The sequence below is a fragment of the Dipodomys merriami genome, unplaced genomic scaffold, assembly GCF_024711535.1.
Source record: "Dipodomys merriami isolate MVZ:Mamm:240054 unplaced genomic scaffold, mDipMer1.0.p SCAF_49, whole genome shotgun sequence".
Lineage (NCBI taxonomy): Eukaryota > Metazoa > Chordata > Mammalia > Rodentia > Heteromyidae > Dipodomys > Dipodomys merriami.
In genome coordinates this window covers 3717962-3739703 of record NW_027206057.1, presented here as the reverse complement: position 1 = coordinate 3739703, position 21742 = coordinate 3717962, and positions in this window count along the sequence as shown.

Genomic DNA, 21742 nt, shown 5'->3' with positions numbered 1-21742 from the left:
AGTGAAAAACAGAGATTCTGCTAAGCATGTGGTACCTCAATTATAAAGGGAAGCAACGAAAAATTTCTGTCATTCAAGCTTGCATTGAAAACACTTAGTTTCTACATCATTACTTCCAATGGAAGTCTCTAAGGACAGACACCACTTTGGTCAGCTTGAATTCTGAGCATGTCTTTGGGACAATACTTGGGGATGGCAGGGGTGGAGCTTAGTCTGGCATCATTGTCAGCTGCTCAGTCAGCCAGTTAGTGAATGTTATAGGCTTTGCACCATTATCTACAATTAATTTTTAAATAAACATGTTTTTGAAAGAGAACATTTGAAGAAGCAAAAACAAGAAAATGTTACAGTAAACAAAAAGACAATCTTGAAGCCAGGGTATAGAGTGAAAATTAATAACAAATTATTAATTCTCAATCTCTCAATTAGAAAATGAGAATCTTATTTTAATTGGTACCTTTTATGCCAAAATTTAAGAAGGCACAGCAATATTTTAAATAATATACAAAGATATGATTTTAAATATCTTTTTGAGTAAGCATATTAAATTATATTTTCTCAAGTTCTTTTCAAACTTTTTAAACCTTTTTTTTGCTTCTTATTTTATTTTATTGTAAAGATGTTCTACAGAGGGGTTACAGAAACATGAATAAGGTAATGAGTACATTTCTTGCCCAACATTGTTACCCATTCCTTTGTTTTTCTCCCACTATCCTTTCCCTCTCCCACTCCTCTTCCCCCCACCCCCAAGTAAAGATCATTTCCAACATAGTGTCTTGTGAATGTTGTTGTTGCAAAGGGTCATCCTTTGTCCTTGTTTCAACATTTTGTCATTCCCTTTCCCTTCCCCAAATCAGATAAATGTATGTACAAGATGCTGTGTACCAGAATCAAAGACAGTGATTGCCAGGGATAAACCAATGGAAAAAGACAAAAATGAAATAAAATAAGAAGAAAGAACTACATACAGTACAATGGCAACAACAAGGTCAACAACCAAAAAAAAAAAAAACAAAAACAAAAAAACACCCAAAAATCTGTTGTTCCCATGTCTTGGAGTTCTTTAACTTTAATATTTTGCTACTTTCAAGTAAGGAATTTGTTCTCATTTCTCAGAAAGAATGGGCCTGGAGTCATCTGCCTTTAACTCTGACCACAGATTTGTGATTTAAACAATGTGCCTTTTCTCTCACTATCTTTAATTTTCTATGTTCTTCTCTTCACTTCCCTTCTCCACTGAAAGTGGATACTGATTAATCATGTCAAACTTCAGGACTCAGACATTCAGACCTAACTGACAAGCATTACTAACTTAAGGATATGATATATTTTAAGACTTTTGTATATGTTTAAAAAATAAGCAAATGATATCTGTCAATAATTGTGTCATTTCAGCAGATCTATTATTCATTTTGCTATTATAACATTTTATTTATTTTGCTTTCATAAAATACTATATAGTTATTTTAATTTACATAATCATTTGCAAAACATGCTTACTTGTTCATTTTGTATATATGTAGTATATAGTCTATGGACCCTTTTTTGACAAAAAAGTTTTCTCTTACTTTTATGTAAATATAAGAACCTTATAAGATCAAAAGTTTTTGAAGTTGTCTAATCTTATCCTGCCAAATATGTGGAAACTATTTATATAAGAAGTTTTTAAAGGAAACAGAAATTTAAAACAAGACAGATATGGAATAAATAAATTTTAAATATACACAATTTGTCATATAGATTTCATTTGCTTTCTTCTGTTATTTCAGTTCATAGGAAAATATGAAATAAAAGAAAACTTTGATTATATAAACTATTATGAATAATTTTGAATTTACAAAATATAGATGGCTTGCAATGTATAAGGCATTCTTTCATAAAAAATATTGTTGAGATTCATAAGTTCTCAGCCCCAATTTATACACTCTTCCTATCCATAAATAATCATAGATGAAGACTAAGAGAAAAAGAAGAGAGCCTGGCCCTGGTTGCTCACGCCTGTAATCCTAGCTACTCAAGAGGCTGAGATCTAAGGATCATGGGACAGGGAAAGTCCATGAGACTCTTTTTATTTTTTTGTGAAAATACCGTACAGAGGGGTTACAATTACATGAGCAAGGTAATGAGTACATTTCTTATCAAGCATTGTTGCCTCCTCCTTTGTTTTCCCTTCCCATCTCACCCCTCCACCCCCCCCCCCACACACACACACAAAGTTTTAAAGTTCGTTTTTTGACCTAAGGTATTGGACATCTCATTGTTGTAATGGGTCCACCTGGATCTCTATTTAATCAATTTGTTTTTTTTCCTTCCCCTTCACAAATTACACCAACATCTCTTATCTCCAAACTGGAGCTGTGGCTTAAGTAGTAGAGCGCTATCTTTGAGCTGAAAAGGTGAGGGACAGCTCTCAGGCTGAGTTCAAGCCCCATGACCTACAAAAAGAAACAAGAAGGAAGAAGAAGAAGGAGTAGGAGGGAGAGGGGGAGGGGGAGGGGGAAGGGGAGGGGCTAAATACATCTAGTTTGCTCATGAAATATTTTAAGACAGCAAGTATAAAATACTTAAGGTCATCTTCAGAGAAGCTTCTCTTTAAGTCTTTCGCCCACTTATTTTTGGGCAGTTGATTCTTTGAGGATTTGTTGTTGGGTGGTTTAATTTTTTGAGTTCCAAGTATATTTTAGATATGAGACCCTTGTCCCTTGTATGGCTAGTAAAGATCTTCTCCCAATCGGTGGGCTTTCTATTGATCTTGCCAGCTATGTCATTTGCCCTGCAGAAGCTCTGCAATCTTATGCAATCCCATTTGTCCAACCTTTCTTTGATTTGTTGTGCTTCCGGGTCTCTATTCAGAAAATTTCGACCTGAGCCAAGGAGACCTAGGGTTTCTCCTATTCCATCCTGTAATGTTTTCAGAGTGTCTGCTTTGAGTTCAAGGTCTTTGATCCATTTGGAGTTGATTCTGGTGCAGGGTGATATATAAGGATCTAGCTTTAGTTTTCTACATGTAGTTAACCAATTTTGCCAGCACCATTTACTGAAGAGGCTGTCTTTCTTCCATTCTATTGTTTTAGCTTCCTTATCGAAGATTAGATGGCTATAGGTCTGTAGGTTCATTTCTGGGTTTTCAATTCTATTCCATTGGTCCTGAGGTCTGTTCTTATGCCAATACCAAGCTGTTTTGATTACTATGGCTTTATAGTAGAGTTTGAAATTTGGTATTGATATTCCTCCAGCAGTGTTCTTTCCGTTGAGGAGCGTTTTTGCTATTCGGGGTCTTTTATTGTTCCATATGAATTTTTGGATTGCCTCCTCTATTTCCTTGAAGAATGAGGGTGGAATTTTGATAGGTATCGCGTTGAATTTGTAGATAGCCTTGGGAAGTATTGCCATTTTCACGATGTTAATCTTGCCAATCCAGGAGCATGGGAGGTTTTGCCATTTTTTAAGTTCTGTGTTGATTTCCTTTTTCAAGATTTTAAAGTTTTCATCATAGAGGTCCTTCACTTCTTTGGTTAAGTTAATTCCTAGGTATTTTATTTTTTGTGTGGCTATTACAAATGGAGTTGCTTTCCTAATTTCAGCCACACTTTTCTCATTGTTGGCATATAGAAAAGCCATTGATTTTTGTGGGTTAATTTTATAACCTGCTACTTTGCCAAAGTTTTGAATCAGCTTGAGTAATTTGGGAGTGGAGTCTATGGGATTCTTTAAATACAAGATCATGTCATCTGCAAAGAGGGAGAGTTTTAGACACATGAAGAAATGTTCAACATCCCTAGCCATAAAAGAAATGCAAATCAAAACAACATTGAGATATCACCTCACTCCAGTTAGAACAGCAAAAATCAAGAACTCTAACAACAACAGATGCTGGAGGGGATGTGGACAGAAAGGAACCTTACTTCATTGTTGGTGGGAATGTAAACTTGTTCAACCACTTTGGAAAGCAGTATGGAGGTTCCTCAGAAGACTTCACATAGATCTCCCCTATGATCCAGCAATCCCACTTTTGGGCATTTACCCAAATGTTTACAAACAAGACCACACTAAAGCTACCAGCACAACTATGTTTATTGCAGCATTATTTACCATAGCTAAGATATGGAACCAACCCAGATGCCCCTCAGTAGATGAATGGATCAAGAAAATGTGGTATATATACACAATGGAATTCTATGCCTCCATCAGAAAGAATGACATTTCCCCATTTGTTAGGAAATGGAAAGGTTTGGAAAAAATTATATTAAGTGAAGTAAGCCAGGCCCAAAGAAGCATAGGTCCCATGGTTTCCCTTATTTGCAATATCTAGTATAGGTATAAGTCAAGCGGAAAAGGTCAGATAATGTGATGTTAGGAAAATGAACCCTTAAATATGTATTTTAATGTTTTCGTTTCTTTCATGCATGTGTTTCTAACGCATTTATAAGATTATTTCTTTGTTGCTTTGTATGTCCCTCCCCCACAGTGTAACCCCCGCTTTCACTATATTTGATGTCAATATAACATGTGGAGGAGATGGGGACAAACAAGTCGTTTAAGGATTCAGGTGGACCTGTTGCAACAATGAGAAGTACAATGTCATGTCAAAACCAGCTTTACAATGTCGGTGTGGGGGGGGGGGAGGGGGGTATAATTGGGTGGGGGGAGGGGGGTAAAATTGGGTGGGGGGAGGGGGGAGGCGGGGAAGGGAAGTGAAGGGTAAACAAAGGAGGAGGCTGCAATGCTTGGTAAGAAATGTATGCATTATCCTGCCCATGTAATTGTAGCCCCCCTGTACAGTATGTTCTCAAATAAAATAAAATACAATTAAAAAAAAAAACAAAAAAAACAAAAAACTTAAGGTCATTACTTTGAGATCTTCAACCAAAGTAAATGGATTTTTCTTAGGACTGAAATCCTATTTAAATTAGATAAAAAGTTTCTTAGTTAAACTGGAGTCTCAGAAGACTCAAATGTTACTATCAAATTTCTCCCACCTCTTGAAGTTTCTATCAGTATCAGGAGATACTAGAAAAGATTTTTTGGTGGTGGAATTGTGTGAGGCCATGAAAATTATATTTCTCTACTTGAAAAGAAAAACAAGCTTTGTCTAGTAACTAATTAATGACATGTTTCAAAGTAAAATTTCGTTTTTATCACAAATCATAGCTACTTTCTCAGAACTTCATAAGAATTTCATGGGGCAGTTAGAAATCAGTCTTTTTTGTTTACAATGTTTATTCTCTCTTCACTGGGTATGAGTACTTAATGCTGTATGTCTTAAAACATTTGGTATACCCAAATAACTACTTCAATAACTTCTAAACGAAGACATGTTTCAGAAAAAACTTTTTAAGATGCATAATATAAAATGGGGCACTTAAAATGTAATTTATATGCTTGGCATTTTGACTTGTAACCGATTTTTGAAGTTATTCTCATGTCTTATTTGATAATCAAGACATCTCTATGAAGTAAAAATATTAAGCTTTGTGCTGTACTGCCATTTAACAGTTCCAATCAATTTCTATTAGAGTTATATTTACAGCTTTCTTCATCCTTTCAAGAGAGTAATGAAGTTTTTGGATTTTTCCCTTGAAGTTGAAACTTGAAGAACTGATGCGAATATAACACATTTCATTTAAAAGACTTCAAATCATTGTACATTAAATGAACACGTTACAGGTGAATAACATGGAACCCTTAGTAACTTTGTTCATGCTGGAGTATTTTATTAACTAGCTGATAATCCCCATGTATACATAATCTTGTGTACTCAATGAGATTTTTATTCTTCAAGATCCTAAGTAAAACAAAACTTTAAGAAATATTCCAGTGTACATGGGTGTGTTTGGTTGCACATGGGATAAAAGCTATGAGGAGGAAGAGATCAACAGCATCAGATTACAGGCTAAAGCCAGTTCAGGCAAAAAGTGCTTGGGACCCCATCTCCACCAATGAAAAAAGTTGAGTATAATAGTATTGCTGTCATAATAGCTAAGAAGAAAGTAAATATAGGATCACAGTTCAAAACAGATGGGCATAAAGGCAAGACACTATTTCAAAATATAATAAGGCAAAAAAGGTCTGGGGGCATTGATCAAATAGAAGATTTAGTGTCTAGCAAACTCAGCAACCTGAGCTTAAACTTCAGTCCTTAAAACGAAGAAGAAAGAAAGAAAAAATTCAATATACTGGATTCTAAAGGTAATCAGATAATTAAAGATGTAAAATAATTGTGGATGATGATCAAAATAACTTTGCAGGTTCTTCCTAACATGCACCTTCAAAGATATGATTAAGTAACATATACATCTGATCATTAACATCTCTACAGTTGTATCTCCAATTTAAATTGTTTTCTTAGCTCTATTCTACTCAGTTTCATGGGAAATAATCATAGCCATGCTAAAAGAAGAGTGGTCTCAGGAAGCTGGAGAAAATGAAAGACAGTGTGAAATATCACTTATTCAAATTAAAATACCTATCCAAGAAAATGAACCAGACCAAGCGTGCTTGTGGTTTACAGTGTGTGATTGGGAAGAGTGCTAATGGCAGCTCTTCAGTGTGGGTGAGGATGGAAACAGCTGCTCCTTTCACACTCGCCCGGACGACCTCTTGAGAAATGCGACTCATCCACTCTAAACTAAGTGCTTCTTCCCAGCAGACTTCTTAGGGGAAATAGGAATTTTCTGCAGAATAGTTACGATAAGGTAAAAACACTTTTACCTGTCCTGAGTGAATACCGTTGAGTTAGAGATCATTTTTATTCTCCCAAATATAATATGTAAAACAAATTTTCTAAAATTAAAGTCTGTGTTTTTAAAATTTTTTAATTTTTATCCTTAGTGTACTGCTGAAATGTATGGAGCATAGTCTCATGTTCTCTTTCTGTTTCTTTTCTTTTTTTATTTTCTTTTTGGAAGCAAAAGTACATTTGAAGATCTAGTAAAACTATCAGCATGTTAACTGACAAATCCCATCAGATACATCAACTACAAAATGTCTTTATTAACATACTAGCATCAGTGATATACATTTCAATCTTTGTAAAGCATTCACTAAATCAGATAGTTTGGGTTTATAATCTTATCATCCTATGTATAGAAAAATCAAGAACCAAGATGTGTTCTGCAAACTGTGGTTTGGATTACTCATAGAGTGAACACTGCTGTGGTTCAAGCTTGCCTGTGAATCTATCTATCTATCTATCTATCTATCTATCAATCTATCTATCTATCTATCTATCTATAGTGTATGTGTGAATTTCAGTGCAAGTAATTGGTAACAATGCTGAGAAAACAAGCTTAAGAAAACAATTTCTTTTAATATGCCCTCAAACATTTAGAGTTTTCTACAGTAAAACTGTTATCTTAGTGGTTACTGAATATGCAGGAATAATATAACTAGAGAATTCATTGTCTGCGTATTTGAAGGTAAATAAAAACAGAAACTAAACAAGTACCTTGAATGAAATCTTTATCTCCATTAGTGCTCAATAATATCTTTTGTGTGTGTGTGTGTGTGTGTGTGTGTGTGTGTGTGTGTGTGTGTGTGTGTGTATTTGTCATGGGTCCTGAACTCTGAGCCTGTACGCTGTCCCTCAGCTTCAGCTCAAGGTTAGCACTCTACCTCTTGAGCCACAGCACCATTTCCAGTATTCTAGTGGTTTATTGGAGATAGGAGTCTCACGGACTTTCCTGCCGGGGCTGGCTTCGAACCGTGATCCTTAGATCGCAGCCTCCTGAGTAGCTAGGATTACAGGCATGAGCCACCGGTGCCCAGCTTCAATGATATTTTTGTTGTAAATTTGCTTTGAAGTAATTTCTAGAAATTTTTTAAAAATGTACTTATATTGCTATGGTTATTAGACTGAATTGCTTTTAAGAGAAGAGGATTGAGGTAATTGGTCAAAGAGAACATGGGACAAACACACACACACAGCAATCTATCTTTTTGACAGGCACAGGTGAGTGTTGCTGGGGTGTTTGGAATATTGTTTCTAAGATGAAAAATTGATGTAAGTCCACCAGTGATTCAGTGCCTCAAAATTAGCAGAGAAATTTGGACCTTGTTAGGACACATAACTGAAAGGAACATTAGTCAAAACACATGATCTTAAGCCACTTGACTCAATCTACACTTTAGCTTTTCAAAGAATCACACTTTATGCAACTAATGCAATCGCATTGTTTTTATTAGCATACATTAATCATACAAGGGAATTTTACTGTGGTTTTCTTACATATGTACAAATTATACTGTGATAAAATTCACACTTCATTGCTTTTTCTTATTTACACTTTTAGCCCTTTTAAAAACAGTTTTTAATGAATTTTACTCTTTTATGGTCATGTATGTATAAAAACTTCCTCAATCATCTTCAGTATCTCCTCTCTCCTTGGACCCTCCCCAGAGCCTCAGGTGGCACACTAACAAATAGGCCTTGTTTTTCTTGCAGGTAATTGTTTTTTGTTTGCTTTGTTTTTGGTATACTTTTGTGAATGAGAAGATAGGTTTGGTTTTGATAGATCACAAGCATCTAAAACAGCATCCATTTCTCCTCATATTTCTACTTATTTCATCACAGATTCTTGAAGTTTTCTCTCATGGTTCTCTAAGTTTCATTGGTAGCTATTGTGCTTTCTCAACATGAATTCTATTGTTCATGTGACTTCTCCCTCTTTCTTCTCTTTTCTTTGGCTGAGGGTTTGTCAATCTTATTTCATTTTCTCAATGAACCAAATCTGTTTTGCTGGTTCTTTGTAGTATCGTTCAGTCACTACGTTATTAATTTCTACATCTAGAGAAAAAGAAGTGAAACTCTACACTCCCCCAAAACTCTAAAGTCTCATGTTTTTCTTAACTAGTGATAGATAGTACAACTCTATGGTACTTTGGACATTACAAATCACAAAACTTTTCACAGTTTATATGCTGTAAAGTAATATAATTATCATTAATAATATTTTATTATTAAGTAGTTGAATAAAGGAGGTACTTTTCAACAAATCAGCTTATAAATACAACACATCACATCTTGACTGATGTTACCTATTTCATCATTCTCCTCAATCACTCCCAATTCAATCCCTCCCCTCAGTGAATATAGGAATTCATCTCCATAAATTTTCTCTCACGGATGTCTTTGCTAAATTCTAAAGGTTTTCACAGATGTTTTTCATTTTCATTGTAATTTAGGAATTTCTGGATTTCTGATTTTCTAGGATGATCACATCATTTGAAAAAGAATTGATCAGTCTCTATTTGTTAGAATATTTTCTAAAGTTTTGGTTGGTTTTGATGATTTGTAGTTTTATCTCAATATGGCCCTATTAACACAGGAAGTTCTTTCATTTCTTTTTACTTACTTCCTATTAATATAGGAATTTCTTTCATTCTTTTTTCACATATTAAGAATTGCTTTTCTCCTTAAAATATTTTGAAGAAATTTTCCTAGGCTGCAGAGAAGAGTGTGTATTTTGTGTATTTTGTGTATTTGTGACTGCTGTGCAAGATTTTCTTCAGATAAGTATCATAGTGTTGTATTCATTCTGAAAATTCCTTTATGATTTACTGTATGCATAACCTATGTACTGGTGAAAGTGGGCTATTTAAATCACTCCCTATTCTTGTGATGCTATCCTTTGTGCTTTTAAGTCTAACAGTGTTTGTTTTATGAACTTTCTTTAGCCAGTGTTTAGTGTGTATGTGTTTACAATTACTATGTACTCTTGATTGGTCCTTGATTTATCAACAAGAAGTGATCCTTATCTCTTTTGCTTTTTTGTTTGTTTGTGCATCCTGGGGGGAGAACTCTGGGTGGGGGAGCTGTTCTTTAGCTCTTTCTGCTCAAGGCTAATGAGCTACCCTTTGAGCCACAATTCCACTTTGATCTTTCTGGTGACTAATTAAAGATAAGAGTCTCAAGAACTTTCCTGTCTGGGTTGGCTTTGAACCCATCAACCTCAGATCTCAGCCTCCTGAGAAGTTAGGATTACAGGTATGAGCCACTAGCACCAGGATTGATTTATTTGAAGTCTGCTTTATCAGAATGACTATTGTGATTCCTGCTTGCTTTTTGGCTCTTTTCGTTTAAAATATCTTTTTTCCATTCTTTCACTTTAAGCTAGTGTCCTATTTGACCTTTAGGTGTGTTTCCTGTAATCCATAGTGGACCTTGATTTTCTTCTAATCCTAAAGTCAGTTTTGGGGTGGAACATGGAGATTATATAAACACTCAGATTTATTGAAAGGTATATAATAATCTTTGCCATTTTTTATTGTCTCTTACATATTTCTCATTTGTTTACATAATCATTTAGGGAAATTACTTTTACCCCATATCATTTTTATTTCCTTTTTTGTTGTTAATGATATTTGAATGAGTCCTCTTTGTACTCTACAAGATGATCAATGTTCTTAGAACTTTTGTTTTGTTTTTCATATTTAGTTTTTTTTTTTTAATCCATTAACCCACATTATCATCCAGGGCCAACTTGAGACCCAGATCCTCCTACCTACACCTCTCACATGGCTGGGATTAGGTTGTGTGTCACCACCTTCAGCTTGTTTTGGTGGCATGGTGTCCAAACGTTTTGGTGCAGCCTCCCTTCACTTATTCCTTACCATCCTCACAACACTATTCTGGTGAGGATGATAGGTGTGAGCTAGGCTTCCACCCCACCACTATTTCATAATATCACTTATCTTTATCTTACTGTTGGGTCCTTTAAGGTAACTTCAGTCATACTACTTTAGTGGCTATAAAGTTCTTTAAATTTTAAAAATTATTTTATCATGTATTGCTTTTCTGGATATAGTAATGTTGGTAAACAATATTTTTTCTTCCCATAAACCAATCATTTCTTGCCTTACTGGCTTTTAAATTAAAAAATCTGCTGTCACACTGTCACATTTATTCCCTAAAAGCATATATTTTTTATTTCTTTTTATTTTTTCCTTATAATTCTATTTTGGTTTCTTATGGAAGATTAATTTTTCAAAGAAACTTTCATTTGAGCTCTATTTTGACTGTCTGCATGTTAACTAATCCCCTAAGAACCTTGCAAATCTTAGACTGTTAATAATTTTTTCTTTCATTGTCTTAATTGAATAAATCATCCTTGTTAAATTGTCATGGGTTGACATAAAATTATTTTTTCATTACATGCTATAGATCCAATGTGTTTTAATAAATCATAAAGATATACAGACTTAATTAGATAAAAATTCTATTAATTTTAAGTAATTTTTCTTTTGGAAATGATCAATAAATATTTTATAAATACCCCAAGATTCCATAAGACTATACCTTTTGGGGGGAAATTGATATAATTAAATTCATTAAAATAATATATTCCTTTTATGCATATTATTTTTGAAAGAATATGTGTCTTTTATGCATATTATTTTTGCTGAGCTAAAATTTGTTTTGAGTATTTTCATCTAAGGTTGATGACATACACTTGTAATGCCAGCTTAGTAGAATCTCTGATTCCGATCATGATCTGATGCTAGTGTGAACAAAAATTAAAGATGGCATCTAAATAAATAAGCTGGGTATGCTTGTGAATGTCTGAAATCTCAGCTTTGTAGTAAGCATGGGAAGAAAGAACATTGTGGCTAACCTCAGGCAAAAACAGAAAACATAGACTAACAGTAAAACAAGCAAAGCAAAACTGAACTGGGACATAGATTGTTTATTAACGTAGCGCACATGAGGCCTTGAGTTCACTTTCTAGTACTAGCAGAGAGAAAAAAAATACCTAAGTATATTTGTTCCTTAAATTTAAACTGGTGAGTCAGTGGTGGCTGATGCCTATGGTCCTAGCTACTCAGGAGGCTGAGATGTAAGGATCATGGTTAAAAACCAGGCAGAGAGGAAATTCTGTGAAACTCATCTCAAACTGACTAGGAAAAAGCAGAAGCAGAAGCAGAAGTGGAAGATGAGGAGGAGGAGGAGGAGGAGGGGAGGGGGAGGAGAGGAGGAGATGAGGGGGAGAGGGAGGAGGGGGAGGAAGGGGAGGAGAGAGGAAGGGGAGGAGACGAAGACGGAGGAGGCAGCGGTGGCGGCAACAGAAGAAAAAGCCTGCATTGAGGCTCAGGTGATAGAGCACTAGCCTGGAGCATAAAAAAACTCATGGACAGAACTCAGCACTCAGGTCCTGAGCATGTGTGTGCATCTCTCTCTCTCTCTCTCTCTCTCTCTCTCTCTCTCTCTCTTTCTCTCTCTCTCTCTCTCTCTCTCTCACACACACACACACACACAAACACACATGCACACAAACACAAATTAATGTTCTGCTCAAAACACATTCCTCTGAATTTATGTTGGTAAATAAAATGTACAATATTTTTTCTTTGTGATACACACATGTAACAGGATCAAAGATAAACATTATATAAATTCAGAAAAAATACTGATATTTTATAAGAATAACAGAGAAAAGATGTACAATACATGTAGAGATAGAAGCGCACACACAGATTAAATGTCAAGAGAAGCATAATAAATAGAGGAATCAATTATGTCTAAGCAGATTTCATTAGTTTGTCCAGTTCAGACCTAAATTCCTTACTAAAGGAGTGCTTGCAGTTACATCATTCTATAGGTATGTGTCTTGATGATGCAGTAGTCAAAATACTGCATCTAAACAAAAGCTAAATATTGTTCACTAAATATTCCACTTCAAATAAGGATGATGACTTGTTTTATTAAGTAATGTTTGTATATACTCAAAATTTGGAAATGTCAGATTTAAATCCTGTGACTAAATTTTCTAGTTCAAATTTATTTATTCTATTACCTAAGAAACTACCAAAGTAACCTGGGGCATCAATCGGCATCGTGGTTCAAAGAAATTAGCTAAATATAATATAGAAATGAAGCATTTTGAATGGTATTTTCTTGTATATATAAGGTTATTTCTTTTACATAAAACATCCCTTCTTGGATTTCGATTTTTTATATATTTACAATGAAACAATGGCAATAACGTTTTATAATAAATTAAAAGCCATATGAATATAAATAAGAAGAGTACATACACTTGCAAATGCTAAATTAAAAATAATATTAATGAAAATGAAGATTGTGTATATAGTATTTATTATTCAACTACTTTTTGAAATGTTTGATCATAAAAATAATGACCTGTTTTTATTTTTAGCATCACAGTGTAGCATCATATTGCGTAGCTTGCTTTTGCCTAGTGTTTCTAAAATAAATATAAATGAATAATTACACAGATGATAGATGAATGCATTGATGGACAGATACAAATAGATGAATTTAAGCACAATAGAGTGCCTACCATTCAAATGGCCTCCCCAAACTGAGATGAATTGGAATTCATTCCAGTGTAATGAAATGAATTCATGAAATATGTTGTACTCATACGTGTAATAGTAGCTAGAATGACTAACTCTGACACTGACACTGTACAGACCATATGTGAAAGTAGTTCTCTCGTAAACAATTAAGTCTTTTGTAGGAAACATATTTTCCTAGATAAGAACAAAGTTTTAGCTATTACATTTCTGATTGAGATTAATATTCCTGCTAATAAAATAGTTCAAATTTTCATAATAGTTAAAGAAGGACTACACATTTCTAAAGTTTGCCTAAACTGGCCATTTTTAATTAATGTATTAGAGATGAGAGTTAAACAGTTTAATTGCTAATTATTCATTCACTGACTTTCCACTGACTTGCTCCAAAATACTTTGATTTTCTGTATTTCCATTTATCTGGATATTTAAGGTGCTAAAAGACACAGAAGCTGCTTGGTATCTGCAGTCATGTGATTGGATATAAGACACAGTAAATCTGAGCTATGTGCTTCTAGAAGGCTTGCTTGTCATTGAACAAGATACAGGTACTGAAAATTCAGAGTTCAACATTACACTGTATGTTTCCATCCAACTTCCACTAAACATAGGCTGCTTTTCAACAAATCTCACATTTTTCTTTATCACTTAAATTAAGCATATTCACTTTTAACTTTATTTTGGAAGCACTAACTGCTTGGGGGAGGGATATTTTCACAAAATTGGGGAAAGAAAAAATTTAGTATAACACACAGTGATTTTTTTTTTTTTTTTTTGGTCGTCATGGGGCGTGAACTCTGGGCCTGGGCGCTGTCCCTCAGCTCTTCAACTCAAGGCAAGGGCTCTACCACTTGAGCAACAGCTCCACTTCCGGTTTTCTAGTGGTTTATTGGACATAAGAGTCTCACGGACTTTCCTGCCTGTGCTGGCTTTGAACCGTCATCCTCAGATCTCAGCCTCCTAAGTAGCTTGGAGTACAGGCGTGAGCCACCGGCGCCCAGCTAACACACAGTGATTTAACTACAACTAACAATAACATAGCACTGACTGAGCTGTTTTCCCCATCAACTGAGCTGTGTAATCCATGTTTGGGAGTGTAAAATTACTGTTTTTGAAATTTCTTTTTCTCTTTTACTTCATGTCAACAAAACTGTTAGTAAGTCTGCAAAATAGACAAGCTTATTGTGTTATTCTTTATTTATACCAACACTGGAAACAAATCATTTTCATGTCTCCTTCACTTAAACACACATGAGCTTTACTGGAGTACTATAAAATCCTTAACAAACAAATTGCATTTGATGTTTTCAGTAGAATATGTGTGTATTAATATTGTTGCCAGGATAATTTTAATAATAGCTGCAGAAATCTGTTGATTGTCTTTGAAGAACATAATTGAACCCAATCTTTTGTCCTCAACATAACCAAGTAGACAAATTATGCCACACATTCTTTATAGAGAAATCAACACAGTAAGGATTCAATTCACCAAAATTAGTGAGAAGTTGTTTATTTATTCACCAGGAAATGAACTCAGTGTGGTGGAATCAAATAATTAAGTAATGAAAATCTCCATTTTCTTTCATGACTACTTCCTCCATACATGTGCTTAGCACAGTGAGAGGTGGAGCAAGTATGGTCAACATATGGACATAAAGTAATAATGGACAAAGTGTCCCTTTAGTCATAATAAATTATATTTGACATACAGTGAGTTGTGGAAAATGACTGACTTAAGCAGTTCTAGTTCAAATTTCTATTTGTAAAAGTTATTTTAATTTTATATATGCAGTGACTTTCTGAGATCAGGGGTGGATTTTGCACTAATGAAGGGCAAAACATATCTCAGTTAGATATCTGCTTATATTATTTCTCACCGAATAACAGAGGGTACGTCCAGTTCTTCAGCACTTCTGAAATGGCATGATTTTTCAAAAGTAACTGTCACTTGTGACAGTGACAACAGTTCTCCATAAAATAAATTGCAACACTGGTGGAGAATGTCAATCATTCATTCATTCTTCAAAAATGGTAAAAAGTAAATAAATGTCTCAATAAGAACAGAGGAATAGAAATATTTGTATAATGCAAACATACTTCTATGTAGATAAAAGAAAGGAAGAGAATTTCAGTACAAATAATTCACATACTAACAGTAAGATAATCAAATTAATAACATCTGCTATGATTTACTGAAAGATATTTGACAGTCACATTGTCTTTCTGAATATACATTGAGCTGTTATAGTTTAAGAAGCGATTGGGGTGTATAATGCAAAAAGTCAAGACCCTCCAAGCAAAATAGGCACTTACTTTGGTACACAAACTAAGATTCAGCCAAATAAATATTTAAAAAAACAAAATAACTAGAAAAGTCTTAGAAAAAGGTATGTGTATTATAAGCAAAGAATGAAGATAAAATGTAAAAACACCATGTAATGTGTGCAAATATTTTGCCTCTGAACATAAGGAATTTGTGTACCTATAATTGATAAGGATATGTATCTATCCATAGGCTCATCAAAAAAAAATCAAATGTTTTACAAAGTCAAGTCATGTATGAACCTAAGCAAAAACATTTTAATATGCAGGAAAGTACTTATTAAGAGAATTATTATGATAGCTGTTATAATAGCAGAATACTTGAGGCTGAGTTTATAAAGAGAAGAGGTTTATTTAGCTCACAGGTTTGATGACTCATTGGCTTAGCAATGGCATCAGCCTGACTTAAGTTTCACTGTGGTTATTTTTATATACTTACAGGAAAGTTATGCAGATACCGATTCACCCTGAAAATTTAAACACAGCCACTAATTTATGCACAGACCGAACACAGTGTTGCAAAGAAAGCAGGCCAGTATTATTCCAAGCCAATGTTCTACCATTTTATTGTAGAAATCAAATCAAATAAAAATTACTCGAGAACAGAGAATCAAAGTTAATCAGCAGCATCCTCCTGCATTAGTAAAAGTAGGCAAACATTTTTTAATAGAAATAACTCATATTTAGTTGAAATCACCAACTTTGAGCTTACCAGTCACATAAAATCTCCATGATCTATTTGGAAATATAGATATTTTAACATCAAATTATGTACAATAGTTTTTTTTTCTTGTCTCCTGATTTCTTTAGCACATTAACATTAAACATTATGTACAAGAATGCTATCTGCTTTTCAAAGCTAGCTGGGTCTACCGTTGTGATTCTAAAACAAGAGAAGCTATAAATATAAAACAATTAACACATACAGCAAAATAACATATTGATTACAAGAAGGAATTATTAATTTCCTTTAATGAGATCATCAACACATGGAAATAAATCTGTTCTTAGCTTTGTATCCAAGTTTACATAACACTTTAAACTTGTCTTTTACCGAGTGACTTTTAATATTTTGCATCCAAATTTGCTGTTCAAAATGTTCATTCAGAAAACTACCAAATTTAATTTATTTTACTTATTCTTATTATTTTTCTGTTTGTTTTGATACTGGGGCTTGAACTGAGCCTGGGGACTATCATCAATTTTTTTAATTCAAAGCTAGTACTTTATTACTTGAACAAAAGTTCCACTTCTGGTTTGTTGCAGGTTAATTACAGATAAGAGTCTCCCAATATTTACTGCCACAGCTGGCTGTGAACAGCCATCATCAGATAGCAGCTTCCTGAGTAGCTAGGATTAAACATGTGCGACATGAGTGCTCAGATTATCAATTGTATTTTAAATTGTCTCTCACATAAAAATTGGTGCAAATAGTTACTTATTTTAAGTAAGTCGGTTTGTGGTTTTTGTCTGAATTGTTTAGCTAGGAAATATTTTATCATTTCAGATATAGCAGTGTTTTAATTTCATAGACAAGGAAATCTCATGTTGGTAATGTTTCACTTTCCACTTTGGTTTGCCTCAGAACTCTGGATTTGCTATTGACTGCAGCTACTTCCGTTTTTCTTTGTATTTAATTATCAGAATATAACTATAAGCTTTGTTATTTATGTATTTTCTTTTTTTCTATCAGGTATGCAATGAGAATAACTTAAATCAGTGGATACTTTTTGAAAGTTTCTTATGCAAGTAAAATGGTTGCAAGTATGTGGAAATCAGTTTTTTAAAATTAAATCAGCTTTTGAAACTTTTTGAAAGGTTCTTATGTAAATGAAATTGTTGCAAGTATGTGGTAATGAACATCTGTATTGTTTAGGGTTCAAGACAAGCTTCTATAACAGGTCCTAGAATACAGTAACTAAAAAGATCAATAAATTAATTTTATCTATCTCTGTTCAGACAAAAACAATCCAAAACAGACAGATTGTATTTTACTGCAAGTCAACTAGAAATCTATATTCCTCACGTCTTGAGTTGGTAAGCCCGAATGAGTTAAGATATATATCCCCACAATTTTATTTGAACTCATTGGAAACAGAAAAGATAGAAAACCTTGGGAAAGTCATGTCTCAGAAATTATACAGGTCATATGTATTCATCTCCAATTGCTCTGTATTTAACCACAAGAACATGAGAGTTAATAAGTGGAGAAAACAAGTCATGTACTTGCCCAAGCTGAGCAAGTGACATTAACATTTCCACATGGAGTTAGAAGGTGATTATTAGAGTAAATACCCATCCCTGGCACACCTGTCTGGAATGATGTACTTCAACTTTGCTCTCTATACAGCAACAAATGAAAATATATTTTACTGTTAAATGTAGCTTTACAAATGGCCAAGACATTGTTTTGTATAGTGGTTGATAAGTGAAATGCTTGACAAGTTATAATATCATCGGAGATGTAGTTATAAATTATTCTTCACTGAAATATTTTCTCTTAGTTACGCAAATACTTCAATCAACACTCCTGCCTCTGGATCTATGGTGTGTGTGTGTGTGTGTGTGTGTGTGTGTGTTCGAGATTGAATGCAGTTTGATAAGAACACAAAAGTGAGCTAAAATTGTCTAGCTGATCTTTTACAAGAGCTTCTACAAAGGTAATGCAGATAAACCTCAATTTAAAAGAAAGAAAAACAGGGAACAATTGGTTCTTAGATAAGAGAAAATTAAGCTCGCAAAATATAGAACTCTGTTCCAATGAAATGAGAAAAAATGATATTACAAATTAAATGAATAGATGTTTACCATTTTATATGTAATTTAATAAGTCAATTCTCCTTGGAAAGCAATAATTTCTCAAGAGAGCTTCTCCCTTTTTCAAGAATATTTGTTTTGGCTCTAATAATAAGTTATAGGGGCAGCTAGAAAAAGATACTAAGGGTGGGAGTCACCTGCAAGAATATATACATGAATGATTTTCTCCTGATGAGTCTTTTAGTTACTATGGTGACAACCTGTTCAAGCATTTAATAAGAAAATAATGTTGTATTACTTTTCCCTCCGCTGAGTAACAGTATTTCTAATTTTAGTGGAAAAAAATAGAAATTTAGAAAATTGATTATTCTATGAAAATTTTACATGTAAGCATAATGGATTTTCTGGGTATTTAAGATATAATTTAAAGCTGGGTGCAGGTGGCTCATGCCTATAATCTTACTACTTGGGAGGCTGAGACCTGAGGATTGTAGCAGTCCAGATAGGAAAGTCTGTGAGATTTTTATCTCCAATTAATCACAGAAAAAGCCTGAAAGTGGTGTTTTGGCTCAAGTGGTAACATGTTAGCTTTGAGCAAAAGAAGCTGAGTTCAAGCCCCAGGACCAGAAAATAAAAATGTTGTTTAGTCTTTCCCACAGAGATTCTAATTCAGTATTTTTGTAGTTGCCTAGATTTATACCTGAAGAAAATTCTAGTTTTGAGTTGAAAAGATCACAATTTTAAAACTAAAATCGCTCTCCTTGTGAAAACAAAAAAGTTTTGAATTGGCTTTGTACGAAACTATTCCAAAATTATATGAGACATACGTAACCAGAGAAATTTTTTTTTGGGGGGGGGGTCCAGTCATGGGGCCTGAACTCTGGGCCTGGGCGCTGTCCCTCAGCTCTTCAGCTCAAGGCTAGTGGTCTACCACTTGAGCCACAGCTCCACTTCCAGCTTTTTTTTTTCTGCTTATGTGGTGCTGGGGAATCGAACCCAGGGCCTCAAGTATGCAAAGCAAGGTTGTGGTAGTAGGAATAAAGTTAATATATCCTCAATATACGGACTGCCCAACCTACACAACTCATTTAAAATGCTGTAGACTAAAAGAGGGATTCTCACGGAGAAAAATGTTTCTATTGTTTTTATAAACCACGTCTTTAAGGTAGAAAAACATATATGGTTTATTCCTATGAAAGAAAATAATGCATGTAATTTGTTAGTGTTGTTTTATTTCTCACTTTAAGAATACTTAAATCATTTTGCTGCAAATTGGTCTCCTGATAATAAGCCCTTCGTTTTTATTTGCTATCTGGGTTAGTGTTTGCCTCATATACAAAATCATAGTCTTTCCTATCGCAACTGAAGAAGTACAGTGAAAGTATGGAAAGATGTAGGAAGGAACATGCTTTTCCAAGGAACTGATCATCTCTGCTTTGTACATATTTATACAAACTCAGAAGCCCATAGGTCATTGTAACAACTCTTATTAAGCAAAACTTCACATTCTGATAGATATATTAGCTTGCTAGATTCCTGAGTGTGTTAGGTGGACAAGAAGAATTTAAAATAAAAATTCTCACTGGGATGTAATTTGTTCATTCTCTTACTGTTTTGATTTAACATAAAAATCAACAGTGGTTCTGGGTTAGAGAATTCTAAATAATCAATATATATCAAAGTAAACGGAAGGGGCAGAAGTCACTTTTGCCTTATCTGAAGATAGCTCTGAGGGAAAAAGATATAATATTTAAAAATCTTTCAGTAAACTAAACTCCTTGTATATTACCTAAAAATAAAATTAAAATTTCTTTCCAGATGTTTCTGTAATGTATAAATGAGGATGATAGCTGCAGTTTGCACTAGTTATCCATTTTTCTACATTATTTTCAATATTCCATGAGAAGATTTTATTAATATTTAAAAAGAACCAAATTTCTTTCTCCTCATCTCTTTCCAGGTTTGATATTCATATACTGAAGTTTACAATGGTATACTCATCATCGGGGAAAATTATCAAAAAAAAAAAAAGTAAGAGCACTCCAATTCAGAAAAAAACAAAACAACTCTCTACAGAAGAGAAGTCTCTAGTAATAAAGAAATTATATTTTCACATTTAATATACTAATTGGCTCCCTAAAGCATTATTTATATAATCATTGATAGACAAGAAAGTATAAAAAGCAGCCTCATGGAGAATAAGCAAATTAGTCATATAATTAAAATAGCCCAAATATTAACTGTGGGTTATATGCTCAGTTTACTCTGTGAAAATAGATTTATCTTACATGCTTGTTCTATTGGTTGTTTTAAAATTTAATAATATAAATTTTTACTATTAACTATGATACTGAATTGCACACCCTATGCCATCAACCCAGTATGTACAGGTATTTAGCTGTTCTGTAATGATCCTCAACTGAAATTATTTTTCTTGAAACTCATTTAAGTAATGATAAGTAAACAATCCAAAGAGATTTCTTTTAGAAATGTACATATATAATAAATATATAGTATAATATTATGTATAATAGTAATTATTGATAGTAAATTATTGAAATATACCAATCATTAATAATATATACAATATTATACTATATATATTAAACAAGCCAAATCTAATTTAGATCACTCTCCGTTCTAATTATAAGTAATGTTAAAATACTTTTATATGTATTTTGACATTCATTAAATGTGTGAATAAGGAAATGAATTTACGTAGTTCTGGAAGTGTAGATTTCAAAAAATGACTAGAATATATGATTAAAACCACATGCTAGAATATACTGTGAAAAACAAATGAATTTGCCTTCTGACATAGGAATCAAATACTATCAAGGTAGTGATGGGGAGCTACAACATTCCAGAAAATACCTGGAGAAAAAGTTTACATAACTAATTCAGCAATATTAAATCTCTTACAATCCCATTACATGATGCAACTTTAGCTAGCAAAAATATTGAAATTGGCTGTATCTTGATGATGGTGAAGAGAGCTGCAGCAAACATGGCTGTACTGGAGGCTTTTTGTATTTATCCGGTTATAATCTTTTGGTTACATATTCTGGAGTGGGACTGCTGGATCATGGAGTAGTTCTATGTTTAATTTTTTTTTTGAGGAACCTCCACACTGCTTTCCAGAGTGGTGCACTAGCGTATACTATAAAACTAAGAAGAGTCAGGGAAGGAGTGGGTGTGAGAGGGATGGTTGAAAATGTTGAAAGGGGTGACATAGAGCAAGATATACTGTTATTCGTAAACTGCATTAAATGACAACTACTTTGTATAACTAATGATAATGAAACATTAAAGTAGGAAAGTATGTCAAAGACCATTTTGTTAAAGGCCA